The following is a 14,427-nucleotide window of genomic DNA, read 5'->3' on the forward strand; positions in this document are numbered from 1 at the left end:
TGTGCATTGAATTCTAAATAAATCACTGACAGTATCACCAGCAAAGCACCCTCACACCTCCTCCATGCTTCATGGTGGGAACCACACATGCAGAGATAATCCGTTCACCTACTCTTCGTCTCAGAAAGACACGGCGGTTGGAACCAAAAATGTCAAATTTGGACTCTTCAGACCAAAGGACAGATTTTCACAGGTCTAATGTCCATTGCTCGTGTTTCTTGGCCCAAGCAAGTCTCTTCTAATTATTGGTGTCCTTTAATCAAATCAAAGTTTATTTATCACGTGCGCCGAATACAACACAGTGAGATGCTTACACTACAGGCTCTAACCAATAGTGAAAAAAAGGTATTAGGTGAACAATAGGTAGGTAAAGAAATAAAAACAACAGTAAAAAGAGAGAAAAACAGTAGCGAGGCTATAAAAGTAGCGAGGCTACATACAGACACCGGTTAGTCAGGCTGATTGAGGTAGTATGTAGATGTAGATATGGTTAAATGACTATGCATATATGATGAACAGAGAGTAGCAGTAGCGTAAAGAGGGGGTGATGGGTGGGGGGACACAATGCATATAGCCCGGTTAGTCAATTTGCGGGAGCACTGGTTGGTCGGGCTAATTGAGGTAGTATGTACATGAATGTAGTGTTACAGTGACTATGCATATATGATAAACAAAGAGTAGCAGCAGCGTAAAAGAGGGGTTGGGGGGGGGCGGAAAATACAAATAGTCCGGGTAGCCATTTGATTACCTGTTCAGGAGTCTTATGGCTTGGGGGTAAAAACTGTTGAGAAGCCTTCTTGTCCTAGACTTGGCACTCCGGTACCAATTGCCATGCGGTAGTAGAGAGAACAGTCTATGACTGGGGTGGCTGGGGTCTTTGACAATTTTTAGGGGCTTCCTCTGAAACCGCCTGGTGTAGAGGTCCTGGATGGCACGCAGCTTAGCCCCAGTGATGTACTGGGCCGAACGCACGACCCTCTGTAGTGCCTTGTGGTCGGAGGCCGAGCAATTGCCGTACCAGGCAGTGATGCAACCAGTCAGGATGCTCTTGATGTTGCAGCTGTAGAACCTTTTGAGGATCTCAGGAGCCATGCCACCATGGGCACCGTGTGGTTCAGTTGGTAGAGCATGGTGCTTGCAAAGCCAGGGTTGTGGGTTCGATTCCCACGGGGGGCCAGTACAAAAAATAAATAAATAAATATGAATGTATGTACTTGTAAGTCGCTCTGGATAAGAGCGTCTGCTAAATGACTTAAATGTAAATGCCAAATCTTTTTAGTTTCATGAGGGGGAATAGGCTTTGTTGTGCCCTCTACACAACTGTCTTGGTGTGTTTGGACCATTCTAGATTGTTGGTGATGTGGACACCAAGGAACTTGAAGCTCTCAACCTGCTCCACTACAGCCCCGTCGATGAGAATGGGGACGTGCTCGGTCCTCCTTTTCCTGTAGTCAACAATCATCTCCTTAGTCTTGGCTACGTTGAGGGATAGGTTGTTATTCTGGCACCACCCGGCCAGGTCTCTGACCTCCTCCTTATAGGCTGTCTCGTCGTTGTCGGTGATCAGGACTACCACTGTTGTGTCGTCTGCAAACTTAATGAGGGTGTTGGAGTCGTGCCTGGCCATGCAGTCGTGGGTGAACAGGGAGTACAGGAGGGGACTGAGCACGCATCCCTGGGGGGCTCCAGTGTTGAGGATCAGCATGGCAGATGTGTTGCTACCCTACCGTTACCACCTGGGGTTGGCCCGTTAGGAAGTCCAGGATCCAGTTGCAGAGGGAGGTGTTTAGTCTCAGGATCCTTAGCTCAGTGATGAGCTTTGAGGGTACTATGGTGTTGAACGCTGGGCTGTGGTCAATGAAAAGCATTCTCACATAAGTTTTCCTTTTGTCCAGGTGGGAAAGGGGGGTGTGGAGTGCAATGGAGATTGCATCATCTGTGGATCTGTTTGGGCGGTATGCCAATTGGAGTGGGTCTAGGGTTTCTAGTACAATGGTGTTGATGTGAGCCATTACCAGCCTTTCAAAGCACTTCATGGCTATGGACGTGAGTGCTACGTGTCTGTAGTCATTTAGGCAGGTTGCCTTTGTGTTCATGGGCACAGGGACTATGGTCGTCTGCTTGAAACATGTTGGTATTACAGACTCAATCAGGGACATGTTGAAAATGTCAGTGAAAACACTTGCTAGTTTTTTTTTTTTTTTTTTTTACCGTTATTTTACCAGGTAAGTTGACTGAGAACACGTTCTTATTTGCAGCAACGACCTGGGGAATAGTTACAGGGGAGAGGAGGGGGATTAATGAGCCAATTGTAAACTGGGGATAATTAGGTGACCATGATGGTTTGAGGGCCAGATTGAGAATTTAGCCAGGACACCGGGGTTAACACCCCTACTCTTACGATAAGTGCCATGGGATCTTTAATGACCTCAGAGAGTCAGGACACCCGTTTAACGTCCCATCCGAAAGACGGCACCCTACACAGGGCAGTGTCCCCAATCACTGTCCTGGGGCAGTGGGATATTTTTTAGACCAGAGGAAAGAGTGCCTCCTACTGGCCCTCCAACACCTCTTCCAGCAGCATCTGGTCTCCCATCCAGGGACTGACCAGGACCAACCCTGCTTAGCTTCAGGAGCAAGCCAGCAGTGGTATGCAGGGTGGTATGCTGCTGGCTTGTTGGTCAACACATGCCCAGAGCACACGTCCTGGTAGTCCATCTGGCCCTGCAGCCTTGTGTATGTTGACCTGTTTAACCTGTCTAGGATGAGTGTGCCGCTAGCGGCACTCCCCCCCCACCCCCACTGAAAAACCAGTGCCGCGAAATTCAAAAAAAATATTTTTTTAAAATATTTAACTTTCACACATTAAAGTCCAATACAGCTAATGAAAGACACAGATCTTGTGAATCCAGTCAACATGTCCGATTTTTAAAATGTTTTACAGGGAAGACACAATATGTAAAGATGTACATCTATTACCTAAAAACACATTAGCATAATCCACCATCTTTTATTTGTCCACCAACACCAGTAGCTATCACCAATTCGGCTAAACTAAGATATTTATAGCCCCTAACCAAGAAAAAAACTCATTAGATGACAGTCTGATAACATATTTATGGTATGGGATAGGTTTTGTTAGAAAAAAGTGCATATTTCAGGTAGATGGCATAGGTTACAATTGCACCCACCGTCACAAATGGAATAGAAAAACTACTTAGAGCAACGTGTTTACCTACTTACTAATCATCAAACATTTCGTAAAAATACACAGCATACACGAATCGAAAGACACAGATCCTGTGAATACAGACAATTTTTCAGATTTTCTAAGTGTCTTACAGCGAAAACACAATAAATCGTTATATTAGCATAGCACATAGCACATAGCAGCCCAGCATTGATTCTAGCCAAAGTGAGCGATAAAAGTCAACATCGCCAAAAGATATTAATTTTTTCACTAACCTTCTCAGAATTCTTCAGATGACACTCCTGTAACATCATGTTACACAATCCATATAGAGTTTGATCGAAAATGTTTATATTTAGCCACCAAAATCATGGTTAGACAATGTGAAATGTAGCTCAGCTGGTCAGAAAATGTCCTTGCGCCACTTAGACAGTGATCTACTCTTATACATAAATACTCATAAACGTGACTAAAAAATATAGGGTGGACAGGGATTGATTGACAATTTAATTCTTAATACAATTGCGGAATTACATTTTTTAATTTATCCTTACTTTTCAATACAGTTTGCGCCAAGCGAAGCTACGTCAAAAAACATGGCGTCCTAAGCCACTAAAATTTTTCGACAGAAACACGATTTATCATAATAAAAATGTCCTACTTTGAGCTGTTCTTCCATCAGTATCTTGGGCAAAGGATCCTTTCTTGGGAGTAATCGTCTTTTGGTGGAAAGCTGTCCTCTTGCCATGTGGAAATGCCAACTGCGTTCGGGATGAACTGGAAGCGTGCCCAGCTATTCACAGAGTTAACCTGTCTAGGATCAGCGTGGCGCTAGCGGCACACCCCCCCACCCCCACTGAAAAACCAGTGCCGCGAAATTCAAAAAAAATATTTTTTAAAAATATTTAACTTTCACACATTAAAGTCCAATACAGCTAATGAAAGACACAGATCTTGTGAATCCAGTCAACATGTCCGATTTTTAAAATGTTTTACAGGGAAGACACAATATGTAAAGATGTACATCTATTACCTAAAAACACATTAGCATAATCCACCATCTTTTATTTGTCCACCAACACCAGTAGCCATCACCAATTCGGCTAAACTAAGATATTTATAGCCCCTAACCAACAAAAAAACTCATCAGATGACAGTCTGATAACATATTTATGGTATGGGATAGGTTTTGTTAGAAAAAAGTGCATATTTCAGGTAGATGGCATAGGTTACAATTGCACCCACCGTCACAAATGGAATAGAAAAACTACTTAGAGCAACGTGTTTACCTACTTACTAATCATCAAACATTTCGTAAAAATACACAGCATACACGAATCGAAAGACACAGATCCTGTGAATACAGACAATATTTCAGATTTTCTAAGTGTCTTACAGCGAAAACACAATAAATCGTTATATTAGCATAGCACATAGCACATAGCAGCCCAGCATTGATTCTAGCCAAAGTGAGCGATAACGTCAACATCGCCAAAAATATAATAATTTTTTCACTAACCTTCTCAGAATTCTTCAGATGACACTCCTGTAACATCATATTACACATTCCATATAGAGTTTGATCGAAAACGTTTATATTTAGCCACCAAAATCATGGTTAGACAATATGAAATGTAGCTCAGCTGGTCAGAAAATGTCCTTGCGCCACTTAGACAGTGATCTACTCTTATACATAAATACTCATAAACGTGACTAAAAAATATAGGGTGGACAGGGATTGATAGACAATTTAATTCTTAATACAATTGCGGAATTACATTTTTTAATTTATCCTTACTTTTCAATACAGTTTGCGCCAAGCGAAGCTACGTCAAAAAACATGGCGTAGCTCGGACATGTTGACTGGATTCACAAGATCTGTGTCTTTCATTAGCTGTATTGGACTTTAAAGAAATAAATGTCCCAAAATCGCACTAAACGGATATAAATTGCTATAAAACGCTTTAAATTAACTACCTTATGATGTTTTTAACTCCTATAACGAGTAAAAACATGTCCGGAAAAATATAACAGGCTAAACTAATAGCAGGTCGATATCCTCCACGCGCATTACGCAGCTGCAAAGGAGCTCCTACCTACAGGGTTTTTTTATTTATAGGGCCTGTGAACGCGCAATCGACCCCATTCAAATCGTCATCACGTAAAGGCATCCAGGGGAAGACGTAAGCAGTGTCCGTATAGTCATAGCAATAACAGTGCCCTTTTAACTGACTCCAGAACAGTGGCCAAAATTTCTGAAATCTGACTCCATGTCAGGGAAATTGCTGTAGAATGGGCTCTGTTCCACTTAGAGACAAAATTTCAACTCCTATAGAAACTATAGACTGTTTTCTATCCAATAATAATAATAATATGCATATTGTACGATCAAGGATTTTGTGGGAAGCCGTTTCAAAAATTACACGATTAGCATAAATAGTCACAACAGCGCCCCCATCCTCAACAGGTTAACAAGGGACAACTGTTAATTTAAATGCATTCCAGGTGACTACCTCATGAAGCTGTTTGAGAGAATGCCAAGAGTGTGCAAAGCTACCATCAAGGCAAAGGGTGGCTCTGGCAGCTCCGGACTGGCGGGCGGCTCTGGCGGCTCCGGACTGGCGTGCGGCTCTGGCGGCTCCGGACTGGCGGGCGGCTCTGGCGGCTCCTGACTGGTGGGCGGCTCTGCCGGCTCCTGACTGGCGGGCGGCTCTGGCGGCTCCTGACTGGCGGGCGGCTCTAGCGGCTCAGGATAGACGGGCGGCTCTGACGGCTCTGGACAGACGGGCAACTCAGGTGGCGCTGGACAGACGGGCAGCTCAGGCGGCGCTGGTCAGACGGGCAGCTCAGGCGTCATTTGACAGACGGGCAGCTCAGGCGGCGCTGGACAGACGGGCAGCTCAGGCGGCACTGGGCAGACGGGCAGCTCTGACCTGCTGAGGCGCACAGTAGGCCTAGTGCGTGGTGCCGGAATAGGTGGTACCGGGCAGGGAACACGCACCTCAGGGCGAGTGCGGGGAGCAGGAACAGGGCGTACTGGACTCTGGAGACGCACTGGATGCCTGGTGCGTGGTACCGGCACTGGTGGTACCGGGCTGAGGACACGCACCTCAGGGTGAGTGCGGGGAGGAGGAACAGGGCGTACTGGACTCTGGAGACGCACAGGAAGCCTGGTGCGTGGTGTTGGCGCTGGTGGTACTGGGCTGGTGCAAGGAGGTGGCATCAGATAGACCGGACCGTGAAGGCGCACAGGAGGTCTCGAGCACCGAGCCTGCCCAACCTTACCTGGTTGAATGCTCCTTGTAGCCAGGCCAGTGCGGCGAGGTGGAATAGCCCGCACTGGGCTGTGCTGGCGAACCGGGGACACCATGCGTAAGTCTGGTGCCATGTACACCGGCCCGAGGAGATGCACTGGAGACCAGATGCGCTGAGCCGGCTTCATGGCACCTGGTTCGATGCCCACTCTAGCCCGGCCGATATGAGGAGCTGGGATGTATCGCACCGGGCTAAGCACGCGTACTGGGGACACCGTGCGCTCCACCGCATAACACGGTGCCACACCAGTACGACGCTCTCCATGGTAAGCACGCCTCGTGTGCTTCCCCCCAAGACATTTTTGGGGCTGCCTCTCGGGCTTCCTTGCCAGCCGTGTTCCCTCGTAACGCCGGTTCCCTTTAGCTGCTGCCTCCACTCTCCTGGCTGCCTCCACCTGTTCCCATGGCAGGTGATCCCTTCCAGCCAGAATCTCCTCCCATGTATAACATCCCTTGCCATTTAGAATGCCCTCCAATGTCCATTCCTCTATCAGATTTCGACCGCTGCTGCCCGTTACCACGCTGCTTGGTCCTTTTTTGGTGGGTGTTTCTGTAACGGTTTTCTTCGGTGGAAGAAGGATCGGACCAAGGTGCGGCGTGGTAAGTGTTCATGTTTTTTTAATAAACAAAACTGAACACTGGAACAAAACAATAAACGAAGTAAACAAACGAAACAGTACCGTGTGGCGACAAACACTGACACGGAAGACAAACACCCACCAACCAAAAGACAAAACAGGCTACCTAAATATGGTTCCCAATCAGAGACAATAACAAACACCTGCCTCTGATTGAGAACCATATCAGGCCAAACGACAAACCCAACATAGAAACACAAAACATAGATAACCCACCCAACTCACGCCCTGACCACACTAAAACAAGGAAAATACAAAAGAAGTATAGTCAAAACGTGACAACGACTCTCCATACTATATCGGCACTATGTATCAGGTATACATCGGGGCAACGTCTGCGAGATGTGTGTGTGCTGTCTCGGGATGATATTCCGCTGAAACTTGGCTGTGTGCGGCACACGTGAATATATTTCACATGCTTTGCGATTGTGTAGCCTACTTTTTGCACAATTTCTCTATTGTATTACATAATTGATACATCGTATACCTCCACTACACTACGCATTGATTCAGAACTGAGTATAAGCAATGCCCAATGAAAAAAAAGTGGGTGTAAGGTTTATACCTGCGTATACCCTCCATTACACCACTGGCCCTTTGTATTTTACAAAAAGTGCACTCTCCTACGTGAGGTGATATTAATGTTTTGTCCTTTCAGAATCATGAACCTGCCACACACTGAAGGTCTATAGGTTCGCCACTATGCAAAACATGTCTATAATAGATATAAAGGCTGTTAAGATATTCATTTCAGGAAAGGAGTGTATATATTTCGCACGGCGAAGCGGTTTTATGCGCTGACTGCTGGTCTCAAGAAGAAATTACACAAGTCCTCACTGTCCGAGACCGAATCAAGACAGAGTACAAATGTATTCAATACCGAGAAACTCAATATTTGGTCTCGAGACCGGTGAGTACTAAAACACTGATAGGTGCACTTCACAGAGACTTAATAATTAATACAACATACAGATTATGGTACAAAGCTTCCAGCGAATGCTTTGGATGCATTGCCATACAGCAGATGTATACAACAAATTGGCAACAAAGCACAAATCTAAGACACTTGAGTGAAAAAGGGTTGAGCTATCATGACAAGCTGCTGAAAGTGCTGGCATGTGGTCAATCTCCACTAGCCGGGATGCCAAACAAGCCTTAGCTCATTAGAATAGGAGAATAGATGTATATAGGAGACATGGAATGCCCTTTCCACTGTATCTCTTTACGCCCTCAAGGAAAAGCCAACATTGCACTAATCAATAGCAGTCTGAGCTATAGGCTCCACATCAGATGTGTGGAAATGCCTCTCCTCATTACTTCTGCATCGGTGTAGTTTCTCTAGTATTCTGTAGTATGGCATCTTGGCCATTATGTGAGTGGAAATTAAGTCTAAGCATGGAGGGAAATGGCAAACAGGCATGAGTCAGAGCAACTCAGAAACTCTAACAGACAGTAGCACATGTTTAAAACATAAGACACAGCAAGCTACACAGCCCTATCCCATCTGGACAAGAGGAATACCTACAGTCGAAGTCGAAGTTTACATACACTTAGGTTGGAGTCATTAAAACGTTGTTCAACCACTCCACAAATGTCTTGTTAACAAACTATAGTTTTGGCAAGTCGGTTAGGATATCTACTTAGTGCATGACAAGTAATTGTTCCAACAATTGTTTACAGACAGATTATTTCACTTATAATTCACTGTATCACAATTCCAGTGGGTCAGAAATTTACATACACTAAGTTGACTGTGCCTTTAAACAGCTTGGAAAATTCCAGAAAATTATGTCATGGCTTTAGAAGCTTCTGATAGGCTAATTGACATCATTGAGTCAATTGGAGATGTACCTGTGGATGTATTTCAAGGCCTACCTTCAAACTCAGTGCCTCTTTGCTTGACATCATGGGAAAATCAAAAGAAATCAGACAAGACCTCAGAAAGAAATTGTAGACCTCCACAAGTCTAGTTCATCCTTGGGAGCAATTTCCAAACGCCTGAAGGTACCACGTTCATCTGTACAAACATTAGTACGCAAGTATAAACACCATGTGACCACACAGCCGCCATACCGCTCAGGAAGGAGATGCGTTCTGTCTCCTAGAGATAAACGTACTTTGGTGCGAAAAGTGCAAATCAATCCCAGAACAACAGCAAAGGACCTTGTGAAGATGCTGGAGGAAACAGGTACAAAGTATCTATATCCACAGTAAAACGACTCCTATATCGACATAACCTGAAAGGCTGCTCAGCAAGGAAGAAGCTACTGCTCCAAAACTGCCATAAAGTCAGACTACATTTTGCAACTGCACATGGGGACAAAGACTGTACCTTTTGGAGAAATGTCCTCTGGTCTAATGAAACACAAATATAACTGTTTGGCCATAATCACCATGGTTATGTTTCGAAGAAAAAGGAGGAGGCTTGCAAGCTGAATAACACCATCCCAACCTTGAAGCACGGGGGTGGCAGCATCATGTTGTGGGGGTGCTTTGCTGCAGGAAGGTCTGGTGCACTTCACAAAATAGATGGCATCATGAGAAAGTAAAATTTATGTGGATATATTGAAGCAACATCTCAAGACATCAGTCAGGAAGTTAAAGCTTGGCCGCAAATGGGTCTTTCAAATGGACAATGACCCCAAGCATACTTCCAAAGTTGTGGCAAAATGGCTTAAGGACAACAAAGTCAAGGTATTGGAGTGGCCATCACAAAGCCCTGACCTCAACCCTATAGAAAATGTGTGGGCAGAACTGTGTGAGCAAGGAGGCCTACAAACCTGACTCAGTCACACCAGCTCTGTCAGGAGGAATGGGCCAAAATTCACCCAACTTATTGTGGGAAGCTTGTGGAAGGCTACCTGAAACGTTTGACCCAAGTTAAACAATTTAAAGACATAACTACCAAATACTAATTGAGTGTATGTAAACTTCTGACCCACTGGGAATGTGATGAAAGACATAACTATTATGACATACTATTATTCTGACATGTCACATTCTTAAAATAAAGTGGTGATCCTAACTGACCTAAGACAGGAAGTTTTTACTTGGATTAAATGTCAGGAATTGTGAAAAACATTTACATTACATTTAGCAGACGCTCTTATCCAGAGCGACTTACATTTAACCTTTTTTATTTTTTTATTTAGCAGAAAGTTTAAATTCTTGTTAATCTAACTGCACTGTCCAATTTACAGTAGCTATTACAGTGAAATAATACCATGCTATTGTTTGAGGAGAGTGCACAGTTATGAACTTGAAAATGTATTAATAAACCAATTAGGCACATCTGGGCAGTCTTGATACACATTTTTTTAAATAAATGCAATGGCTCATTGGATCAGTCTAAAACATTGCTCATACATTGCTGCCATCTAGTTGCAAAATATATATTGTGCCTGGGCTGGAATAATACATTCTTGATTATTGAGCCTTTCTCTTGTATTTCAAAAATACAAAAAAAATCATGTTTTTTCTTTGTATTATCTTTTACCAGATCTAATTTGTTATATTCTTCTACATTCATTTCACATTTCCACAAACTTCAAAGTGTTTCCTTTCAAAGGGTATCAAGAATATTCATATCCACGCTTCAGGTCCTGAGATACAGGCAGTTAGATTTGGGTATGTCATTTTAGGCGAAAATGGAAAAAAGGGGGCAGGTCCTTAAGAGCTTTTATTGTGTATTTTTTTTTAGTAAAAAAATACAGTTTTACGTTTTTTTTTTTGTAATATATTTTTATTAGAATGTTATTTTCTTTTAGTAGGGGTTACACAGACAAACCAGAGTGCACCACACAGACTAAGTACAATACAATTAATAAGGATAGAGGAAAATCTTATACAAAAAGGCAGTCAAATCTGGATTAAGGGCAATCGGTGACCAGAGTGATAAATGGTCTGGAATCTGCAGGTACCTCCTTGCATCCTTCCAAGCTAAGAGTGCATTATGTATTGTAAAATTGTCAGATAAGGCCTTGATCTTTTCAAAGCTATTAATAAATAGTAAGGAAGCTAATGCTCTTGGATGACATGCTATTGAATCCATCCCAACCCAATTGATAAGATCCAGGTTGTGGAGCTGGATATGATCATAAGGCTTTTCTCAGGGAGGATCAGTGTCAGTTCTGATTCTCTCTCTGTAGATGGAGGGCCGGGCCATCTGATTCCCTCCGTTGATAGGTTAACAATGCTTGGCTGCCAGGCATTAATCCAAAGGCATCCAGATGATCGTATTGTCTGAGTTGATCATGGAGAAGGATCATGCCATGGAGAATTAGCTAGACTGGCTCCTTTGTCACACTCTTCAGCTAAGGTTTCACATGTTATGGCTGTCACGGGAGTTCACACGCATGCAGATTCGTGCGTTGGATTGTTCACCCACTAATAGGGAACGTGAGCTGGGATTAGACCGTCGTGAGACAGGTTAGTTTTACCCTACTGATGATGTGTTGTTGCAATACTCAGTAATGTGGTGTATTTGTCCCAAACATAACACTTTGTATTCAGGACAAAAAGTGAATTGCTCTGCCACATTTGTTTCAGTATTACTTTAGTTCCTTGTTGCAAACAGGATGCTTGTTTTGGAATATTGTTTATTCTGTACCGGCTTCCTCCTCTGGTGTAAGTTGGTGTGAAAGTCAAACTTCTTCTGAATCTTCTTCGACCTCTTCTTGTTGATCACCTCCTCCTCCTCTGGAGTCAGGTTGGCTCCCTTCTTGCGTCCCAGAGGAGTGGCGAATTCTAAATCATTGTGTTTACTTGATAGCTACCTATAGCTACCGCGTCAAACTTCTTCTGAATCTTCTTCGACCTCTTCTTGTTGATCACCTCCTCCTCCTCTGGAGTCAGCTTGGCTCCCTTCTTGCGTCCCAGAGGAGTGGCGAATTCTAAATCATTGTGTTTACTTGATAGCTACCTACACAAATAGCTAGCTAGAACAAAGTGTTAATAGGATTTAAAATAAATTTAAGATTTAAAAGCAATACAAAGGAAAGTAACTATAAAACATATGAAGATTTAACAGTGAGTAAAACTATAAAATGCATCAATCTGAGCAAAAGCAATGGCAATATTCAATAAACACCGAACATACAGTTGAAGTCGGAAGTGTACATACACTATGCAAGAGATTTTGTAGTAGGCATAACGCATTGGATGATGATTCTAATGCATTGACAAGCACCATTGAGCCAGTGTGGCGTATCCAATTAGCGCAAAGTGAGTGGCGTCTGTCTGGCACCCACTAATCATGTGCTTGATCTGAGCAGACCAGTAATATAGTTGCAGATTTGAGACCCCTCCTGAATTCTTAGGCTTAATTAGTTTGGTAAATTTGATTCTAGGTTTATTATTGTTCAAGATATATTTAGATATATTGATATTTATTTTCTGAAAAAAGGACTGAGATAGATGGCAGGGCATATTTTGTTCATCCTAACAACATTAATCCTGCCAAAAAGAGAGTTTGGTAGGGTAGACCAGTTAACCTTTTGTCAATAGGGGGGCGCCATTTCGACTTTGTAAAAATTTGTTCCCAAATTAAACGGCCTCTTACTCAATTCTTGCTCGTACAATATGCATATTATTATTACTATTGGATAGAAAACACTCTAGTTTCTAAAACCGTTTGAATTATTTCTCTGAGTGAAACAGAACTCCTTCTGCAGCACATTTCCTGACCAGGAAGTGGAATGTCAGAAATCGATGCTCTGTTCAACTTCATGCCTATACATGGGCAATGAACGTAAGAGTCTACGTACACTTCATACACCTTCCCCTGGTTGTCAAGAGGCGGTGAGAGAAGAAATTTCGTGTCTATCTTGGTCTGAGGGGGAATTAAAGCTCTTTGTATGACGTGACCGTCCATTTCCTGATTCTGGAGCGCGCGAAAGAGGACAGTTTAGCTGTCGTTATGGACGACTAACATCTCCAGTTTAGATTTTATTTGATACATGTGAACATATCATCGTAAAGTATGTTTTTTCAATATAGTTTAATCAGATTATTGAAATTTTTTGGGGAGTTTTGCCATGTTCCGTTCTCTGACTTTGTTGACGTTGGAGAGATCCGTGCCACTTGGCAAGTGCCCATGCTAAATCAAGAGGGAAATTTGCCGTTCCAGATCCAAACAACGACTGTTCTGGACAAAGGACACCTTGTCCAACATTCTGACGGAAGATCACCAAAAGTAAGAAACATTTTATGATGCTATTTCTAATATCTGTCGCGCATCTGAACTGGTCGTCGGCGCCCAAGTGTTTCTGGCTATTGTGGCTACGCTAATATAACGTTATATTGTGTTTTCGCTGTAAAACACTTGATAAATCGGAAATATTGTCTGGAATCACAAGATGCCTGTCTTTCAATTGCTGTACACTATGTATTTTTCAGAAATGTTTTATGATGAGTATTTAGTTATTTGGCGTTGGTGTCTGTAATTTTTCTGTCTGCTTTCGGTGCAATTTCTGACTGTAGCTGCAAAGTAAACTATGATTTATACCTGAAATATGCACATTTTTCGAAAAGAACATATGCTATACAATAAATATGTTATCAGACTGTCATCTGACGAGGTTGTTTCTTGGTTAGTGGCTATTTATATCTTTATTTGGCCGAATTTGTGATAGCTACTGAAGGAGTCAAAAACTGATGGAGTAATAAAAGTGGAGTCTTTTGCTAACGTGGTTAGCTAATAGATTTACATATTTTGTCTTCCCTGTAAAACATTTTAAAAATCGGACATGTTGGCTGGATTCACGAGATGTGTACCTTTCATATGCTGTATTGGACTTGTTAATGTGTGAAAGTTAAATATTAAAAAACAATATCTTTTGAATTTCGCGCCCTGCACTTGAAGTGGCTGTTGTCATAAATGTACCGACGTCGGGCTTGCACGCCAAACAGGTTAATACATCTTTAACTTAGTTATTTTTTAAGTTGGTGTGAAAGTAGACACGTCAGTTACCAAACTCATAATATTTTGCTTGGTAAAAAAACTACAGTTTTTTTTTTACATGTTTTGTATGCTCTAAATTGCCATTGGCCTTAGCACAAGCTAGTGAATTCAAGTTCGCCTGGGTTGGTTGTTGTTTACGAAAAAGTTCTAAATGCTTTACTTCAGCCTTCAATTTTTCCCTATTTTCAATTCTAAGCTTCTTGATCAGAGAGGCCTGTGAAATGATTTGACCCCTTGTGGTTGCTTTAGCAGCATCCCAGATAGTTGCTGCTGAGACAGGAGAGAGTTGGTTGTCGAGCCAGTAATGTGATAATTTATCTTTTA

This window comes from Salvelinus fontinalis, chromosome 6 (assembly GCF_029448725.1).
Source record: "Salvelinus fontinalis isolate EN_2023a chromosome 6, ASM2944872v1, whole genome shotgun sequence".
Lineage (NCBI taxonomy): Eukaryota > Metazoa > Chordata > Actinopteri > Salmoniformes > Salmonidae > Salvelinus > Salvelinus fontinalis.